Source organism: Lontra canadensis, unplaced genomic scaffold, assembly GCF_010015895.1.
Source record: "Lontra canadensis isolate GAN:19392208 unplaced genomic scaffold, GSC_riverotter_1.0 scaffold35, whole genome shotgun sequence".
NCBI classification, from domain to species: domain Eukaryota; kingdom Metazoa; phylum Chordata; class Mammalia; order Carnivora; family Mustelidae; genus Lontra; species Lontra canadensis.
Genome location: NW_022631029.1, coordinates 18,295,819 through 18,318,188, shown reverse-complemented (window position 1 = coordinate 18,318,188; position 22,370 = coordinate 18,295,819). Strand labels below are relative to the sequence as shown.

Genomic DNA, 22,370 nt, shown 5'->3' with positions numbered 1-22,370 from the left:
AGGTCAGTAGTGAAACTGTACTTTACCTACCAATGGCCACCATATGGTTCTATTACTGGAACAGCATCAGAAAAATAAAATAGTGACCAAAATACAAATAATGGAAATAGTCCTAGATCTGGGTATTTCTCTGTCTCCAAGATGTGATGATGGTCTTCATATGGAAAAAATCCAGTAGCTTATGGCTCGGCTCACCCATTTGTCTATTAGAAGATATGTGAGGTAAGGTGGCAAACTCTAACATCCTGGTATCTTTTGGAAGTGGGTACAAGCCAATTAAAATATTTTCAAAATTTAATTAGTTTATTAAATTTTTGCCACTTGTTTAGAAAAAGTGAAATACAGCGAAAATCTCCTTCTTACCATTTCACACATGGATTCAGTTTTATCCTACCCCACTCACCAGAAACCACAAATTTTCAAGTATCTTTCTAGAGTTTTTTTTATGTACATACAAGCCAATATTAATATATATTTATCTTCTTTCTTTTTAATACAATAGCAGTACATTATGCATAATGTTCTATATACCTTGCTTTCTCACTTAAAAATGCATTCTGGATTTTTTTTCTAGTTGTATATCATTTTTGTCTATAGATGTACTGTGTACCATAATTTATATAACCAGTCTTCTACTCTAAATGGGCATTTAGAGTTTTAAAAAAATTTTGCTGTTAAAATTAATGCAGTAGTGAATACCCTTGTACCTCAATCATTTATCTGTAGGAAAAAGTCCTACGGATGGAATTGGTAGATCAAACAGTATTTACATTTGTAAGGTGTTAGATATTGCTAAATTGTCCTCTATCGGGAAACCCAGAAATCCAAAAGTATTAATCTCTCAAGTCGTATATAATGTTCAACTTGCTGAAAGAACATTCTTCTTTGGATTAGAAGAAAGAAGAAGAGAGATAACATTTTTTTGGAGACTTTCTTCATAAGCAACTTAAACAATTCTTAATGAGGGGCACCTGGGTGGCTCAGTTGGTTGAGCATCTTCTTTCAGTTCAGGTCATGATCCCAGGGTCCTGGAATTGAGCCGCGCATTGGGATACCTGTTCTGGGGAACCTGCTTCTCCCTCTCCTCGCTGCTTATGCTCTTCCTCACTATCTCTCTCCTTCTCTCAAATAAAGAAAACCTTAAAAAAAATAAAAATAAGCAATCCTTAATGGAACAAAGAAAGGATATAAAAGAAAAGAAAAATTATTTAAGGTTCTACTACTGCATCTCATGTGTTATTCTGGTTATTTATGTAGGTGAATCCTCATCATCACTCTGTAGCATTGACTTGATTTTTCTTATTCAAAGATGAAAACCTAAGGTCCAGAAAATTTAAAAATTTCACCCAAAATTTCAGTAATAGTTGTTTAACAGAATCCAGAAGCTTTTTCTTCTCTCTTAAGAGGATATGTCTGTAACTGGGGAGATTCTATTTTTTTATCATGATCAAACTCCATACACCGTTTGATGGTAAATCCATCTCCTCCCTGATTCTTGTGTTAGGATGAACTGCTAGGAAAATATATGCTGACCATTGAGGATCTGATTCACCCCAAACCTGTCTGAACTATGAAACTCACTGTCAGAAGATGTCACAGAGTTAAACTCTCTAGGATAGATTTTTTTATGGTTCTGTAGAATATCTTATCTAATAATAGCATTTGCAGTTATACAACCTAAGATAAAGCAATCAAATCTTTTGCTTAGGGATATAAATTAATTGCTGGCAGAAGTCAGTCAAGAGAAAGAATATAAGTTTTGACCAGAGTCCAATGAACAAAGAGTCTTAATTTAGGCAGGCCACTGATTTCTAGGTGACCTGAGGCAAGATATTTAACTGTGACTGTTTTAGCACTCTATCTATAAAAAGGGGGGTCATTATTGATAACAATCACTAACAATGTCCATGGCATAAAATTAGTCATGATTTCTGATGCAGCCTGAAATGGGAACTGGATAAGAGAATAGACTTTGCAAACAGACAGACCTGGGTTTCGATCTCTTTCTGCTCTTTACTGGATGTGTGACTTTGAGAATTTTTAAAAATCTTCTAAGTCTCCTTTTCTATATATGCAAATGAGAATATTAGCAGTACCTACCTTTTAGGGTTGTTGTAAAAATTAAATGAGATCACATGGATAAAATATTTAGCACAGGGTCTATAACATAATAAGTATATGGTAGCTGCTATTAATAATAATAATGCTATTATTATTATTATTTCATGTTACTGCTTATTTCTACCCTGAGATCACCTTAGCACTGGGTGCTGGGGCACATTTCTATACTGTGTGAACCAATTTAGTGTGCTTACTATGGCTTTATGCTCAGCTAAATCAAAACATAGAGGTAGAGCTCTACCTGACCTTGTAGGCGATTAGCTTTTGCCTTTTCATGCATGAGATTTGATTATCTTTATCATTGTCTTAGCTTGTGTTACCTACATATCATAAAATTATCCCAACCTTTTAATATCCTGTCACAAACATTTATCTTTTTGACCTTCAATGGAATTGTGGTAAGATTGCCTGCTCTTGAATGCATCTATCTATCTCATGTAATGTGAAATTACCAGGGTTTAAATTTAATATTTACAACATGGTCACTTGGATGCCATGAGTTTTGATTCATCCTTGCCACTAGATGGCATCATAATAGAACACATTCATTAGAGTTATTATCCTTTACTGTCTAGCAAAACATGCCATAGAAATAGAAACTATGGAGGAGCCTTCATACTTGAAAGTGAAGTTGAGAGGTTTGAAACTAGGACACTTCGTAAGTGGAGGATGTAGTGTTTGAGCATTATGTGGCTGGGGTTCCTCCAGAAGCCTACCCCAAGACAAAGACTTGTGTACATGTTTATTTGAGAGGTGATGTTGGAACAGGAATGAGGGAGCAGGAAGAATGAGATTGGAAATGAGAAAAAGGAGAAACATAAGGGTGATGTTTTGAGATTGTGGATAACAGAGCTTCATTCTACTGAAATATCCTAAACCTCCCACTAGTATCTAGGGCAACCACAGGGAAGAAACTAGAGATACTGTGTGGACTACAGGTGAGATGCTATCAGGTGAAGCAAATCCAGTTTTGCATGGAATTATCTATTCCAACCTGGTTAAAATCAGATGTAAGTCTAGGTGGATGTGACTCAGGGCACCAGATGTGTCTGCTGCAGCTACCTAATAAATCATGTACTCTGTAAATTCTTCCATTTGAAATAAACAGAGACTCCTAATGAACCATCTGCAACTCAAAATCCTTGGGGACTACCTAGTAGGTACTCTGGCAAATGTTTAGTGAATAGAAATATTAATCATTACTTTATGAAATTCACAGGAAGATCTCTTGCTCTTTATAGCCTAGTATGAAAGGCCTAAATCTTACCTTTTTTATAATTTATAAATCTTGCCTGTATATAACTCAATATGGAAGGATTCCCAAACCTTTTATCTTTGTGTACTAGGACATAGGCATGGGGAGTATTTGTTGTTACAGGAACAGAAAGAGTTTGCTAATAGGAAATCACTAGGTGGGGTAGTTTATAGAGATGGAATTGTATTGAACTGGGAGTCAAAAGAGTTCAGGATCTATCTGTGATGTTGGATAAATCATTCAGGTCACCCTAAATTAACTTTTGGTACCACAATGTCTTTATCTGTAAAAGGAATATTTGGCTGAGCTCAATCATTTTATTTTTAATTTGCCTTTTTAAAAAGATTTTATTTATTTATTTGACAGAGACACAGTGAGGGAGGAAACACAAATGGGGGGAGTGGGAGAGGGAGAAACAGACTTCCCTCCAAGCGGGGAGCCCAATGTGGGGCTTGATCCCAGGACCCTGGGATCATGACCTGAGCCGAAGCAGACGCTTAACAACTGAGCCACCCAGGCGCCCCTGAGCTCAATCATTTTAAGGTTTCTTCTAGTCCTATGAGATTATGAAAATTATATATGTAGGAAAACAGTTGATTTTTGTAAATGAACACATCATATTCATACCCATGTTGTATTTTCACTGATGATATTACAACTTTTTAGACATTGGAATTGATTATCCACTTAAACATGTGGAAATCTTGTTGGTCTTTTAAATTTATGAACTTCTTTTTTTTTTTAAGATTTTATTTATTTATTTGACAGGTACAAGTAGGCAGAGAGGCAGGCAGAGAGGTGGGGGGAAGCAGGCTCCCCGCCGAGCAGAGAGCCTGATGTGGGGCTTGCTTCTAGGACCCTGAGATCATGACCTGAGCTGAAGGCAGAGGCTTAACCCACTCAGCCACCCATGCACCCCTGAACTTCTTTTTCTGATTCCAGAATGATGTGTCAGATATTCAACTAAATAGAAGAAATACTAATTCTAATGCATACACAAATAATATATAAGAAATCTGGGTGTGGGTGTGGGTGTGTTAATGGTGGCAGTAAGGTTTATTAAGCTGTGTCTTAGTGTAAGCACTGGGGCTTGCCCATGGTGCTTTAAAGTATAAAGCCCAGACAATTCTGCCAATTCTTGAGCAATGACACCAGGAAATTGACAGCTAGGCAGATATTGTACAAAAGCCCATCCTTTATTATCTACCTGTGGCTAATGGCCACTGCCAGATACAACACCTTCTTCATCTGGAATTTGATTATGGGACTTCACTTCATTGACTTTGGCCACCATGTTCTCATTGTGGTTCAATAAAGAAAGGAACTTTCCAGGCTTATTCAGGCCTCAGCCCAGGATTGATGGGATCTGCTTGATTAGATATTCCAAAGCCAAAAAAGCATCATACTTCTTGACCAACTTCTTGACGAATTTCTTATTCTTGTTAACTTATTCTTGTTAAGGTTCTTGAGGTTTCAATGTCCATGTGGGAGATATCCATAGCTGTGGCCTCATCATAGTGCTGCTGGTCTCCCACAACACACAGAGAACTTGGGGGCAGGGAGTGGACTTAAGCCTAGTGGTGCCCAAGAATCATTTGTCCTACTGAGGGTCATAGCTCTTCAAGTTGATCTGCTGCTCCATTGTGTCCAAAAACTTCTGGTGCTTCCACTGGTTCCTCTGTGGGACTTTCTGCACTGCCTTGCAGAGGGTGTCACAGGGGACTTTGCTGCTCATGGTGCCTCATGCCACAGTAACTGCAAGAGAGCAAATTCTCTCCTTATTTTTTACTTTTTTTGTCATTTGTCATTATTTTATAAATAACTAATGACTATTTTAATGGAGGCCAGAAGAAAGATAAAATAACCTTTAGAGGTAAGATAATCATCATATCCTTTATTGCACGCACTGGACACTTTTGAGAGTGAAAAGGGGTACTAGTGATTGTTATTTCAGAACAAGAGCCATAAATCAGAAGCATCCCAGATACTAAACTGGGATATAGTATCACTCTACTTAAAGGTTGATTTCAACTTTGTTAGAGGTTGAGCAATAGTAAGATAAAACCAAATTCTGTAGTATGAAACTAAATTCTCTGTTGAGAAAACTATGAAATCTCAGTAAAGTGCAAAATAATAGCTGTTTGAAGATATCAGATAATAATAAGGTGTCTAAAACTTGAAGGTCAGGATCTCAAGAAGATGGGGGAAAAGCGTGAGGTGAATCCTACATTTACTGCTGTCTTTGCTTTTGGGACATTTGTTAATTTCTCTTGTGGGGCATAGAAACTGAAGAGAAAGCAGAGACCTAGAGTTTGCAGCAATATCACTAGGATGGGGAACCACAAACTTAACTTCAGCCATGTAGCTGAAATGTAGCCATGACTTATGAGGCCAAGATCCTGAAGAAACAGGAATTTCAGAGAAGTGATCCAGAATTCTCTATACCATTTCCCCTCAAATGAAGGGAAAGGTGAACAAATCTAAGTTTGCATTGAATTATCTATTCTAACATAAAATCAGACATAAGGCTAATTCCTAAGCTGAGCATGCGTGGAGTGAAAGCCTAAGAAACCCAGAAAAAAGTAGTTGCTAAGCACTTAAAGAGCTAATCAGAGCTTTTGGCAGCCTCACGGTGCTAAGGAGAGAAAAAAATTTTAATTTAGAACCTGCCAAGGAGAAGAGATCTCAATAAATTCCCCAGGTTTTAAAAATAGACCTCTGAAGTATCATGGCTGGTGATAGGGAAAAATCAGTAATAGATCAGCCCTCACAAAGTCTTTTTAAATTTTTATTAAATAGGCTCCACACCTACCATCGAGCCCAGTGCGGGGTTTGAACTCACGATCCTGAGATCAAGACCTGAGCTGAGATCAAGAGTCAGATGCTTAAGTGGATGACCCCACCCAGGCACTCTAGCTCTCACAAAATCTTAAGATTAGGCTCCAGTTATTTCAGTTTTAATTGGATCAAAATTTCCTGCCTGTTAGGCAAAGAAAAGAAAATATTCTCTGGGGAACTTTAACACCATCTATAGTCTAATAATCACTCATGCATAATGTCAACATTTGGTCCAAAATTACCAGCTATTCCAGGAAACAGGACAAAATGACAAAACCCTGACAATAGAAATAGGTCTGTAAGTAATGCAATATCAGGGTTGACAGAGATATAATTTAGAAATAACATGGTTAACATGTTAAATAAATGAGGTAAAATAAAAGAGAATGTCACCATAAAATTAAAATCTGAAAGTATAACTAAAGTTCTAGAACAGAAAGAATTAGGAAATCAAAAGATGAGTTTAACTGCAAATTAGACACAAAGAATAGAGAATTATGAACTGAAAGTAGGTAGGTAGAAAATATTGCTTGAGGTGCAGAGAAGAAAAATAAATAGCAAATAAAAATAAGAGCATAGAGCCCATGTAAGACTTTGTAAAAGTATCTAATAATGGGGGGGCCTGGGTGGCTCAGTGAGTAAGCCTCTGCCTTCAGCTCAGGTCATGGTCTCAGGGTCCTGGGATTGAGCCCCAGGTCGGGCTCTCTGCTCAGCAGGGATCCTGCTTCCCCCACTCTCTCTCTGCCTGCCTCTCTGTCTACTTGTGATTGCTCTCTATGCCAAATAAATAAATAAAATCCTTTTTTAAAAAATCTAATAATGTGCAAGAGGGAAAATGGAACAGAAGAAATATTGAAGATACAATGGCCAAATAATTTCCAAAACTAATGGAAGATACCAAACTGCAGATTCATGAAGCCCTATAAACTCCAAACAGAATAAATACAAAATATCACTGGAAAAAAATGATGACACCTATAAAGAGAAAATCTAAATCATATTCCAAGAAAAAAACAGGTGAATGTCCTTTAAAAGAGCAAGAATAAACTGACAGCTGACATTTCGAAAGAAATGAAAAAATAAAATGACAGAATCAGAGAGGGAGACAAACCATAAGAGACTCTTAATCATAGGAAACAAACTGAGGTTTGCTGGAGGGCAGTTGGGGGGATGGGGTATCTGGGTGATGGAAATTAAGGAGGGCATGTGATGTAATGTGCATTGGGTATTATATAAGACTTATGAATCACTGAACTCTACCTCTGAAACTATATAATGTATAATAATACATTATATGTTAATTAATTGAATTTAAATTAAAAAAAATTTTTAAAGGGGGAAAAAAAAGAAATGATGAAAGCTAGCAGATAACCAATGATATATATAAACACCAGGAAGAAAATAACTGCCAAAGAAGAATTGTATGCCTCGTGACAAAACCTTTCAAAAATGAAGGCGAAATAAGGACACTTTCATTCAAATAAAAATGGAGAGAAATCATCGCTAGAAAATCCATGCTAAGATAAGCACTAAGGGAAATTCTTTGCAGAAAGTTAATTATCTTAGGGGTGCCTGGCTGGCTCAGTCAGTTAAGTGTCTGCCTTCAGCTCAGGTCATGGTCCCAGGGTCCTGGGATCAAGCCCCACATTGGGCTCCCTGCTCAACGGGGAGTCTGCTTCTTCCTCTGCCTCTCACCCTGGCTTGTGCTCTTTCTCTCTCACAAGCAAATAAATAAAATCTTAAAAAAAAAGTTAATGATCTCAGCATGAAAATGCAGGAAGGAATGAAAAGCAGCAGAAGATAGTAATATGTGAATAACTCCAAATAAATATTGACTCTTTAAGACAATAATAATAAGGTCTGTTGGGTTTAAACAATATGCAGAATTGGTGTGCCTTGTGGCAAAGTTGGTTAAGTGTTGGGCTTTTGGTTTCAGCTCAGATTATAAACTCAGTTGTAGGATTGAGCCCCACGTGGGCCTCCATGCTTAGCACAGAGTTTGCTTAAGATCTCTCTCCCTCCAGGGAGTGAGTTAAGATGGTGAAGTACTAGGGGGACCCTGAGCTTGCCTTGTACCTCAAAGACTCTCTACCCCTCCCCCCTAAAATAAATAAATAATTACCAAAAAAAACCAACATGTAGAATTGAAGTACATGACAACAGTAGCACAAAAGGCAGGAAAAGAGTAATGGGAGTTAATGTGTAAGATTCTTGCATTATCCGAGAAGTGGTACAATTACTAATTTAAGGGTATGTTGTAATAGTTAAAGTAAATAGTAAATGAATAAAAAAATCCTTAACTAACAATCTTAAAAAAGGAAAAAAAATGGAATGTTAAATAATTGATTAATCAAACAGAATGCAAGAAAGAAGAAAAAAGGAACACAAGAAGATCAGATAAATGAAAAATTGTAACATGGTAGATTTGAATTCAAATATTTTAGTATAGTCTCTGATTTTTGAGGTATGAAAGCAATCTGCATTCTGTAGAAATTGTACTTCAAATTCTGAAAATTGATGTTTTCCCATGCTAGTGATATGCAGCCTGTTTCTGTCTTGTGTTGCTGGCCAGTGGCAGCCCTGGCACTCAGTTAGCCACAGGATCACGAAGGTAAACAAGCAATACACTTATAACCATTCTGTACCCAGACAACCATTCTGTTTTTCACTTTCAGTAGAGTATTCAATAAATTACATGAGATATTCAATACATTATTGCAGACTAGGCTTTGTATTAGATGATTTTGTCCAACTGTAGGCCATTACAAAGGTTTTAAACATGTTTAAGGTAGGCTACGATATTTGATGGGTTAGGTGCATGAAATGCATTTTCAGCTTAGGATATTTTCAACTTACAATGGATTTATCAGGATGCAAGGCCATCATAAATTTGAGGAAGATATATAATATATTAAATGTGAGTGGGTAAAATATTTCAATTAAAAGCAAGGATTGTCAGACTGGATTTAAAAAACAACTCAACTATATACTGCTTATAAGAGATATGCCTTAAAGACACAGAAAAGTTGAAATGAAAAAGTTGGAAAATGATTCAGCATATAAATGCTAATCATAGAAATGTGGCTTATCTGTGCCAGAAGTAGACTAATTTTTATGCAAGAACTATTGCTAGAGATAAAAAGAGTCATTTTATAATGATTAATGGGACACTTCAACAGGAAGATAAACCAATTTTAAATTTGTGTAGACCTATGACATACTCTAACATATAAAAACAAAACTAGATATGAATAAAAGGAGAAATAGACAAATCCATAATTATCATAGTGAGATGTTAACACCTCTCTCTCAAACAAAAAATTTAGTAGATATAGAATATTTAAGCAATATAATTAACAAATTTGCTTGTGTGTGGATGTGTGTGTTATATAACATTGCACTCAACAAACATTGCAAAATATATATGTGGAATGTTTATTAATTAATTTTTTATTATTAACATGTAATGCATTATTTGTTTGAGGGGTACAGGTCTGTGATTCATCAGTCTTACACAACACACAGCACTCACCATAACACATACCCTCCCCAGTGTCCATCTCCAAGCCACCCCCTCTCCTACTCCCTCCCCTCCCTCAACCCTCAGTTTGTTTCCCCGAGATTAAGAGTCTCTTACGGTTTGTCTCCCTCTGTGGTTTCATCTTGTTTCATTTTTTCCTCTCTTCCCCTATGATCCTCTGCTTTGTTTCTTAAATTCCGCATATCAGTGAGATCATATGATAATTCTTTCTCTGATTGACTTATTTTGCTTAGTATAATGCCCTTTAGTACATGGTATGTTTATTAAAATGAACCATTCTCTGAGTCATAAAGCAAGTGTTGACAAATATCAGGTTATTTTTTCCAAAATACACAGTCTTTATCCAATCACTAGAAAACCGTTAGGCAAATTCAAATTGAGGTACATTCTACAAAGTATCTGACTGATACCTCTCAAAACCATTAAGATCATGAAAAACAAGAAAAGACTAAGAAACTCTTATAGACCAGAGGAAACTAATGATACATAAAGATTAAATACAATGTGCTAGCTTGGTTTGGATTATGGAAAAGAAAAAGAACATTATAGTGGAAAAAGTGGAGACATCCAAATAAAGCCTGAAGTGTAGTTAATATAAAATGTACTAATGTGGGTTTCTAAGCTTTAACAGATGCACCATGGTAAGGTAAGATGTTAACACCAAGTGAAAGTAGCTGAGGAGTAAGTACATTGGGAGTCCTTGCATTATGTTTACAACTTTGCTGTAAGTCTAAAATTATCTCCCCAAATTTATTAAAAAATAAAAAACAAAAATGGATAACTGAAAAAAATGGCAAAAACCTGAGGAATTTTTAAAAATTATATACAAATGTCCAAGGCAGACAAGAAGAGATGATCAGTTTAATCAGCCATGAGAAAAATGTAAATGAAAACCCCAGTGCATTTTTACTACATATCCTCCAACATGAGTAGAATGAAAAGACAAGACAGAGAATACCAAAATAGGTAAGGAGGTTGGGTGACTGGAGTTCTATATACTGCTGGTGGGAATGTAAACTGATAAAACCTTTTTTTTTTTTTTGGGGGGCAGCATTAACTAAAACTGAAAATTTGCCTCCCCTACCACCCAGGAATTCTGTCCTACATGTACATGTATGCTGAAAAACATGGGCAAGCATGTTTAGAGTCACTTTATTCATAATAGCCCCAAACAGAAATGCCCATAGATATATGTACAAAAGAAATATGAACTACCATTACAAAAATATAGTTGAATCTCACAGACTTAATACTGAAGAGGAAATCCATACTTCATGATTCCATTTATTTGAAGTTCAGAAGTAGATGAGATTAGTCAGGGTGATGGAGGTCAGAATAGTGGTTTCCTGTGGGGGTGGTAATAACTGAGGGGCAAGAGGGAGCCTTCTGAGGTGCTGGTGATGTTCTAGATCTCAGTTGCACTGGTGGTTATGGGAATATGTTCACTTGGTCAAAATGCATCGAGTAGTGTCCTTAAGATTTGTGTACTTAACTATATGAATATTATATACCAATAAAAATTAACACAAATCCCCCAGAAACCTGAATTTCAATATTAAAACATTTTTACCATGCTCTGTAATCCAAACTATAGCATAATGTTTTAGGCAGAGATTCTATAATGTTTAGCCACAGAAAATCTAAGTATTATTCAAAGACAATGGAAGGAAACAAAACAGTATCAATTCTTGGGTGCATATGTGTAACATTTAAAAAAATCAAACATAGGGGCACCTGGGTGGCTCAGTGGGTTAAGCTCTGCCTTCAGCTCAGGTCATGATCTCAGGGTCCTGGGATGGAGCCCTGCATCGGGTTCTCTGCTGAGTGGGGAGTCTGCTTCCCCAGCTCTCTCTCTGCCTGCCTCTCTGCCTACTTGTGCTCTCTCTCTCTCTGTCAAATAAATAAATAAAATCTTTTTTAAAAAATCAAACATATGCAGAATGCTGTTAGTAGAAAATGTCTGCACAATACTTTGATAACTAATTCATTGATATTCTGATCTTTGGGATTTATTTTATTCACCACCTAAATGGGATCCAGGGAGACCAGGTACAATTATTGAACCAACTAAGGCCAAATTAGGCAACAGATTCTCCTAATGTTCTAATATTTTGAAGTGTAGAGAGAACAATTTGAATGCCTAATACTGCATTTACAAAATTTGGGGACCTCATGATCAAAGCAAGTTTAAGATTAATATTCATGGGAGATTTAACAAAGATAAAATATGAAGGCAAGTCAATATCCCTGAGAGGAGGCTGAGAAATTAAAAAAAAAAAAAATGACAGCAGGAGGTTTTAGAGCTTTGGGGCTTCCTTTTTTAAAATAATTTATTATCAGCAAGTTAGAGTGTTTGAGCATTTACTTTGTGTTGGATAGTGATTAGTTTCTTTCTCTCTATATATACATATTATATAAAAATATAAATATTTTTAAAAATGTAAATATATAAAATATAAATTATATAAATGAATATAAATTATATAAATGAATATAAATATTACAATATATATATATAATCTATTTTTTTAAATTCTCACAACTCTGAATGATACTCTTGCTATCTTTCCATTTCACAAGTGAAGCAACTGAGGCTTGGAGACTCTAGATTAAGTTACTTGACGAAGGACACCTTGTTCATAAGTGACAGGGCCATGATGCAAACAGGTGTGGTGGGCTCTTGAGCCCAGGCTTTTAATTCACTGTTGTTCACAGAAGTATCTAACAGTGTGAGCCATGTGCCACCTGCCTGAAATCCTAGGGGACACTTGTGAAGTAGCAATTCCCAGATGCCCAAAGCAGGCAGAATCTCTGAAATGGGAGGTTGTGGGTCTCAATTTTTCTTAAGAGCCTTGTGTTTGAGAACCACTCCTTTTTGCTCTAATGACCATGAATAGAAGTGGTATATTTTATCCAAATCTGACCTCTCCAGTTTGCATAGTTATCAAATAATAGAAGGAGATAATGCTCCTTGAGTGTATACATGCCATTGTTGTCTCATGCAATCCCTTTTCCATTTACTATGATTTCACCTGAGGTTTTTAAAGGAATAGATCCAATTTCTAATTTCAGGCTGTTTATGTGTTGAATATACACAAAAGGAACTTTGAGTTTGTTTAAATAAATGTTTATGAGTCCCAAGAAGAGTATACGCTTATTGATTCTTTTCACTACATTCTAAATGTTAAGTTGAAGCAATAAATTCATCAAAAGGAATATTACCCTGCCTCCACAGTTTCTATATTGGACCCCTTGAGACTGGTGGAAATACCCAATAATGATATGGCATGTGTTTTTTCAGTATAAGATACAAGACAAAAAGTAATGTAGAAATGATAACATCATATGTAACAGTTAATTCTTTCAGTCTGAAAAATATTATTTAGCACATTTCCGTCTCCAAAGCCTTACTTTCCTGAAAAAAATGAGATGGGGGTGCCTGGGTGGCTGAGTGGGTTAAGCCTCTGACTTCAGCTCAGGTCATGACCTCAGGGTTTGGGGATCCAGCCCCACATCGGGCTCTCTGCTCAGCCGGGAGCCTGCTTACCCCTCTCTCTCTGCCTGCCTCTCTGCCTACTTGTGATCTCTCTCTCAGTCAAATAAATAAATAAAATCTTAAAAAAAAAAAAGAAAAAGAAAAAGAAAAAATGAGATGGGTTAAAAGGTAGAGTAGAGGTTGTAAAGCTTAAACCTTGTATTTTTTTCCTCCCAGTTTTTGGGAAAAAATATCTACTATCATGTCTGGAAAACTTTTGTCATAGGCAGAGAAAAATCACAGTAAATAATTAAGAATATTAGTCCTTAGGAGTCTGAGACACAGCCAGACCTGGGTTTGAGGTCACCTCTGCGACCTCGTATTGCGATATTGGGCAAGTTCTTTACCATCGCTCTTTGTTTCCTCATCTTTCAGTGTGATGGCTGGTAGTCTTATTTCATGGAGCTGAGAATTAAATGAAATAATGCACGTACAAAGTACAGCACAGTGCCTGGCACCCAGCAAGTAAGCAGCAACATTAGCTATTATTGTAATTGTTAGTATGCATTTGTTCTATGAGACCTACAAAAGTAAATACGAAATATACTATTACAGTTTCATAAGTTAGGGAACTGAAGAAATAAATATAAAAAAATAACAACAAGTGATTATTTGATAACATTTCCAGCCATGTGTGATTTTAAGAGCTCCCCTGTGCCAGATGCATGCTACCTGAAACAAGGTCCTCATTGTTTCCTGCCTTCTGTCCTGTGGCGGTTTCTTCCTGGACCCAGCATCGTTGGTTTCTTTTCTGAACATGAGCAACTCCATCATGCCACAGAGATTTGAGAAAGAAAAATAAAGTTGTCTTGTGATATGGAGGGCCAAGCTGAGAGACACTGCTGAGCTAATCACCAGTCTGTTTTCTGAGGATCTCAATGGAGATCTAAGAGTTCTAATGGAGATCTAATGGAACTAAGAGTTCCATTGCTAAGTGCAGAATGACCATAGCCATGTTTTCTTCTTATGAAAACAGTTTGCCCCCCCATACAAACAACGTGTGCTTACTATAGAAAAATTGAACAAAAGGGAAAAGTAAAAATATGAAAACAAGAAATTAGAAATTACTTAAAGAAAAGCACAGTTAACATTTTGGATTGTTGCATTATAGGTTTCCCCCCTCCTATATACTTCTTGTTAACAAACAAAACCATATACAGAGTTTGTATTGTCCTTTTTCTCTAAGGTAGTATTACATATATTTCCTATCATTGACTATTTTTCCACCCTAGCTACTTTGTATTAGCATTTTAAAATGTGTTATAAGATAATTGGAAAAGTCCAACACTCAAGAGTGATTTTGTTATCTTTTGACTTAATGTTTAAATTTATTTATTGATTCATTTGGTCACTGATATTTATGATGTGCGTACTGTGTACAGATGACTAGTTTGGGACTTTGTGTTGTCAGAGACTCTGGTCTTGTTTACCCCCACCCCTAGTGTCTCAAGCTATGTCTGCTGTGTGGAGACACTTAGTAGATGTTGTTAAATGAATGATTGTTCAGTGCATACTTACTGGTATTTCTACTAGCTTTCACCCCAACAAGGGGTTGGAGTATTAAAAAAAATAAGCTGCATCACTGTCCTGAATGTGTCTCTTAGCCAGTTCTGGGATTGGATTCTGAAGTGAGGGGAACTTGACTTAGTGGATAGCTTCTTTTTGTTTCCAGGTTCAGGGAAGAGGACATTCTGAGATCCAGACTCAACTTGCTTTATGGTCTTTGACTGTGGAAAGAGGCTGTTTGAATATGTCATTTGTGAATGTATGTGTGTGTGTGTTTATCCAAAAATGTACTTTCAAAGAAGTTCTTCACATACCTATTTATTCTTTAACTGAAGCCTATGTGCATTTGGTTTGCTGAGATCTCTCAACGGACTTCCATAACCCCCGACTTGTTCCCCCGTCAGGCTTCCAAATACTTCTGGAACAGAGTGCCTTCATAGCAGGGTACTCAGTATGTAAACTCAGGCTGGAGTGAGGCAGAAACTCGGGGTTTCCAATCTGAAAAGGTAATTTCCTCTCTAAGGTTTGAGATTAAAAAATAATTGGGGCTGAGGGAAAAGGTCTGTCCTCTAAGAAAAATGACTTCTTTCCCTGTGATCTTTTCTCACTGAAGGTGAGCTAAGAGTAGGAGTTGGCTGGGAAAATGTGTGGTGAGAGCAGCTGGGGGAGAGGGATCCAATCCCAGATAAGACCAATTCACACACATCATGATTACCTAGATAGTTCTCAGCAGCAGGTAAAGGGTGCATTATGGACCTGGGCAATAATTTCAATTCTCTTGGCCTCATTTCTGTGCTTGTAAAATATGTCTATTAGCTATGACTTTTATGTTTGTGCCACAGGGATGGACATAACTTGTAATGTTTCTTTGTTAGCTCAGTTATTATATTATGTTTTCAGGGCTGAATCCAGAAAGAGGAATACCAGCTCTCCTGGTATAAACAAAGGTTTCAAGAAATGGTCTCCTAGCCATGTGTTACTGTTACTAATATTTAAAACTTTTAAACATATTTTACCCTAGAAATATGCTCACATGATTTAAAAAGCTATTGGTACAGAAAGGCTTAACAGGAAATACAGTTGTCCCCTGCTCTATCCTTCCCCACCACCAGAGGGAGACTCTTTTAACCATTTTTGTTTTGGGGGATTACTTCAGTATCTCTCAAAGTTTTTCATTTCCTACTACTTTTTAATTTATCTACTTTGGGTTGTCAACTGACGAGTCCTCAGAAAAACCACTAGAAAACCTTGTTTATTAGGCAAATTTCAGTTTGTTAGATTTACTGCTGTAGGAAGATCACTTTCCTGGAATCTTACTAGAGTCTCAGAAAGGGGAGATGAGAGAGACAGATATGTTTAAAGTTTTGGGTGATTTTGGATTGTTTCTTGCAAGGAAGAAACTGAATGGAATTGGGCTGAGTTAAGGGGATACTAATTTTAGATTGGTGGGCATGAGATGATACTTTGAAGCAAATGTTGATGAGCAAGCTGTTAGTCTTGAATAGTTAGTTTGGTCTTATCTACCAGCAGCAGGTATTCCCTGGAGCAAGGAACTAAATTTATAGTTTTGTCCCAGTACTGTTTAGCACCGAAACAGAAAGCGAGTTTTGGTCTGGGTGCTTAGGTGCTGAGTAACTTTCTGCTATGATATATGAAGATTGATTAGGTCATTTACATCAACCTCTCCCCCACTCATTCCTCAGAACTATTTCCTCCAATGACCACTACTCCTCTACTTTTAACAGTTAAGACACATAAACTTATTCTTTGTTCTGTCACCAGATTGCACATCTCTTCATCATTCCTCTTCAATGTCTCCAGCATTCCCCCAACTTTGTACCATGAAATTTGTTCTGTGATTCTTGGTGTCAAGGAAACATTTGTTTTTTTAGCTTGCCAAATTAAATTGCATTAACTTAGATCTCAGCAATCTAGTTGGCATGATGTCTACTCAGCATTATTTTGGCCACTCTTCCTCTCAGTGCTGGAAAATGATTCTGAGGTCTTATAAGAGTCCAGGAAAACCAGTTAGTGGTGATTGTTCTGTTTCTCCTTCACCTGGGTTTACTTGAGGGAAGGGAATTCTGAAGGCACCTCTCTTTCCTTTTTTCCATGACAGACCTAACTACTGGGACTCCATACCATCTTTTAATACCATTAAACCTTGGTGCTCAGTCCCCCAGAGACCCATGTACTTATCCCACCAAAGCTCTTGTCAACCTGTAAGCTCTGTGTGGGAATGGGGCACAGGTCTTCATCTTCACTGAGCCTTTCCATTTCCCTGGCTTTAGGGGACTCCAGCTTTCTAAGGGTCAGACTACTTAACTTTCCTTCAATTTTTAAAAACTTATATCTGTGCCACACCAGGTTCTAGCACTCTAATACTTGTAGCAGTTAAAATTATGGGCTCTGCCCAGGTTGAAATCTCCTTCCAGAGCCATCTATATATTGGAGCTCTCTAACATGTTTCCTAGCTAATGGCGTCCATTGTATAGGGTTATGGTGATGATGAAATAATTTAATTGTCATAAAACATGCTTTGCACCATGCTTGGTACTTACCAAACCTTCAGTAAATGTCAGCTTTTATTATAATTATCATTATATTGCTCTGTGATTGGAAGGTTATTAAAAATACAGTCTTTAACTCTCCTCTGGGGCAAGGGGAACTGAGTTCTCTGGGATATAAAGCCTGAATCCACTTTAGAGAGGTGAGGAGAAAAATACCATGAAAGTTAGAGACAGATTATCTCTCAACTGTGTGATCTGTCACATCAGAAGTCTTGGTTTTAAGCTAGTACAGGGCTTCCATAGACCAGGGAGTGGCAAACTAGGCTTGTGGGCCCCTTACCTGATTTTATCAATAAAGTTTTATTGGAACACAGCCATACCCATTTATCTAAGTTGTGTTGTTGCTTGAAAGCAGTCATGGACTATATAAATGTATGGCCAACAAGCCTGAAATACTTAATATCTGTCCCTTGAGGAAAAAGTTTGCCAGTTCCCATCCTAGACCATTTAGGTTGTCTTAGGATTTAAGTTAAAATACATTAAAACAAACCCTCTCAATCTTCACCCATGAGTAGTGTGGGAGTCAAGGCAACTAATCTAACCTGGCAATGCTCAGCCTTCAATCAGAAGGAGGACACTGACAGGTTTTTCATGTTCTCTCAAGAGAACTAAAGGGCTAAAGAGAAATAACTAGGGGTCCACTAGCTTCCAGTGATCTTCTCCATGTGCTTTGGTGGGCCTCCTAAAAGTTTCTTCTCATTCTGCCCTTAGACACAGATAAGAAGAACCCAAGTTTTAAAGGACCCTACATGTGACAAATATCCAAGTCTGAAGATTATTTTTCTTTTTACTCTTGTAAGAAAATTGAGTAAACAGTTGAGCGATCAATAACTAAAGAAGAATGGCCTTTAAACTTATTTGGGATCTCACAGCTTGAGAATATGAGACTGAGGGCTTGCACGTATGGGGGTGGAGGATAGGGAGAGAAAGCCACAGCCTTTGTGCTTTTTTTCAAGTTGGGTCACCCTAAGGTGGTGTCTAGACAGACTCAGTTACTCAAATAATTGGGTGCTGTAGTTTTAGGAGTCTTTAAGACAGCTTTTGGAGATATATTCACATGCCACACAATTCATTTAATGTGTACAATCCAATGGTTTTTAGTATACAACCATCACCACAATGAATTTTTTTTTTAAAGATTTTATTTATTTGCCAGAGAGAGAGAGAGAGAGAGTACACACAAGCAGGCAGAGAGGCAGGCAGAGGCAGAGAGAGAAGCAGACTCCCCGCCGAGCAAGGAGCCCAATGTGGAACTCGATCCCAGGACCCTGGGATCATGACCTGAGCCAAAGGCAGCGGCCCAACCAACTGAGCCACCCAGCCATCCCACCACAATGAATTTTAGAACATTTTCAAAATGTTTCAAAAAGAAGCCCACACCTGTTAGCAGTTATTCCCCATTTCTTCCCAACCCCCTCAGCCTTAGGCCGTCAGTATTCTCATTTCTGTCCCTACAGATTTGCCTATTCTAGACATTTCCTATAAATGGAATCATATCATATGTGGTATTTTGTGGCTGACTTCTTTCACCTAGCACAATGTTTTCAAGGTTCATCTGTGTTGTAGCATGTACTAGTGCTTCACTCCTTTTTATTGTCAAATATTACATTGTCCATTCATCAGTTCATGGACATTTGCTTTGTTTCTACTTTGTGGCTACTAGGAATACTGTTTCTGTGAACACTCATATTCAAGTTTTTGTGTGGGCATGTATTTTCACTTCTCTTGGTTACCTAAATGTGCATTTTGCTAGGCAATATGATAAATTAGTGTTTTTAACTTTTTTTATTTTTTCAGTGTTCCAAAATTCATTGTTTATGCACCACACCCAGTGCTCCATGCAATACGTGCCCTCCTTAATACCCACCACCAGGCTCACCACCCGTACTCAAGGAACTACAGAACACTCATGAAAGAAATTGAAGAAGACACAAAAAGATGGAAGAGCATTCCCTGCTCATGTTTTTAACTTTTTGAAGAAATGCCAAACTGTTTTTCCAAAGTGGCTGCACCATTTCACATTCACACCAGAAATGGATGAGGGCTCTGATTTTTTCCCCATCTTTGCCAACACACATTTTTGTCATGTTTTTTTTTTTGTTTGTTTATTTTTAAATTTTTTTTTGTTATAGCTGTTTTAGTGGGTGTAAAGTGGAATCTCATTAGGACTATGATTTACATTTCCCTAATGAGTTAGGATGTTGAGCATTTGTTCATGTATTTATTGGCCATTTGTATACCTTCTTTGGAGAAATGTCTATTCCAGTTCTTGGTCCATTTTAAAATTGGGTTATTTATCTTTTTTACACTTGAGTTGTGAGGGTTCTCTGTATAGTCTGGATACAAGTCCCTTATCAGATGTATGATTTACAAATATTTTCTCCCATTCTGTGGGTTGTCATTTTTTTGTTGCTGTTGTTAAAGGCATCCTTTGAAGCACAAAAGATCTTAATTTTTGATGAAGTCTGATTTATCTATTTTTATTTTGTCATTTGTGCTGGTGGTATTGTATCTAAGAAGGTTGTGCCTAATGCAATATTTACTCCTACCTTTTATGAGTTTTTAAATTTTATCTCTTAAGTTTAGGTCTATAATTCCCTTTGAATCAAATTTTCTATGAGGTAGAGATCAAACCTCTTCTTTTGTTTGTGAATATCCCAACACCACTTGTTGAAAAAAATACTGTTTCCCTCATTAAATTGTCTTGGCACTTTTGTGGAAAATCAATTGACCATAAATGTGAGGTTATGCTTCTAGATTTTTAAATTCTATTTTATTTATCTATCTATCTACCCTTATAGATATACACACAGTTGCCTTGACTACTGATTACCGTAGCTTTGTTTTGTTTTGTTTTGTTTTAATTAAGAAGTATGAGTCTTCTAACTTGGCTTTTCTTTTTTCAAGGGTTTTTTTTTGGCTATTCTGGATCATTATTATGTAAATTGTAGGATCAGTTTGTCACCAGCTGAAATTTTGACATGGATAGTGTTGAATCTATTGATTAGTTGATTTGGGAAGTATTGCCATCTTAACAATATTAAGTCTTCTAATCTGAACATGGGATGTCTTTTCATTTATTTAGGTTTTCTTTAATTAAAAAATGTTTTTATAGTTTTCAGAGTATACATTTTCCATTTATGTTTTAAAGTTATGCCCAAGGCTTTGAGTGACACACTGGACCAGATGGACTTCACAGGTTTATATGGAACATTCCATCCTAAAGCTACAGAATATACATTCTTCTCTAGTGTACATGGAACATTCTCCAGTATAGATCACATACTGGGTCACAAATCAGGTCTCAATGGGTACCAAAAGATTGGGATTATTCCCTGCATATTTGTACCACAATGCTTTGAAATGTGAACTCAATCACAAGAAGAAATTCGGAAGTAATTCAAATACTTGGAGGCTAAAGAGCATCCCACTAAAAAATGAATGGCTGAACCAGGAAATTAAAGAAGAATTTAAAAAAATTCATGGAAACAAATGAAAATGAAAACACAAGAGTTCAGAACCTTTGGAATGCAGCAAGGGTGGTCCTAAGAGGAAAGTGCATAGCAACACAAGCCTTTCTCAAGAAATAAGAAAAGCCTCAAATACAAAACCCAACCATACACCTAAAGTAGTTGGAGAAAGAACAAATAAAGCCTGAACCAAGTGAGAAACAGGAATTAGTAAAATTTGAGCAAAAGTCAATGAAATGGAAACCAAAAGAATAATAGAACAGATCAACAAAACTAGCAGCTTGTTCTTTGAAAGAATTAGTAAGATCAATAAACCCCTAGCCAGATTTATCAAAAAGAAAAGATTAAGGACCCAAATTAATAAAATCATGAATGAAAGAGGGGAGAAAATGACCAACACCAAGGAAATACAAACAATTATAAGAACATATTATAACCAACTACATGCCAACAAACAGGCAGTCTGGAAGAAATGGATGCATTCCCAGAAACATATAAACTATCAGAAATGAATAGGAAGAAATAGAAAACCTGAACAGACACATAACCAGAAATGAAACTGAAGCAGTAATCAAAAACCTCCCAACAAAGAGTCCAAGCTTGGATGTATTTCCAGGGAATTTCTACCAAACATTTAAAGAAGAATTAATATCTATTTTTCTGAAGCTGTTTAAAAAAAAAAAAAAGAAATGGAAGGAAAACTTCCAAATTCATTTTATGAGGCCAACATCACCTTGATCCCAAAACCAGACAAAGACTCCATCAAAAAGGAGAATTACAGATCAGTATTCCTGATGAACACTGATACCAAAATTCTCACCAACATACTAACCAATAGGATCCAATAGTACATTAAAAGGATTATTCACCACAACTAAGTGGGATTAATTCCTGGGCTGTAAGAGTGGTTCAACATCCACAAATCAATCAATATTATATATCACATTAATAAAAGAAAGGACAAGAACCATATGACCCTTTCAACTGATGCAGAAAAAGCATTTAACAAAATACAGCATCCTTTCCTGATTAAAACTATCCACAGTGTAGTAATAGAGGGAACATCCCTCATTATCATAAAAGGAATCTATGAAAAGCCCACACCAAATATCATTCTCACTGGGGAAAAACTGAGAGCTTTTCCCCTAAGGTCAGGACATGGGAGGGATGTTCCCTGTCACCACTGTTGTTCAACATAGTACCAGAAGTCCTAGCCTCAGCAATCAGACAACAAAAAGAAATAAAAGGCATCTGAATTGGCAAAGAAGAAGTAAAACTCTCACTCTTTGCAGATGACATGATACTGTATGGGAAAACCCAAAAGATTCCACCCCAAAATTGCTAGAACTCATACAGGAATTCAGAAATGTGGCAGGATATAAAATCAATGTGCAGAAATCATTTGCATAAGATAACTTGGAATAAACCTAACCATAGAGGTAAAGGACCTGTAGTCTAAAAGGTTTTATTTGTTTATTTGACAGACAGAGATCACAAGTAGGCAGAGAGGCAGGCAGAGAGAGAGAGAGAGAGA

At 36.8% G+C, this 22,370-nt stretch overlaps 1 pseudogene; it reads right to left on the bottom strand.

Annotated features, from left to right (window-relative positions):
- Positions 1–4,447: 4,447 nt before the first annotated feature.
- LOC116874119 overlaps positions 4,448–22,370 on the bottom strand; it is a 31,740-nt pseudogene continuing 13,817 nt past the window's right edge.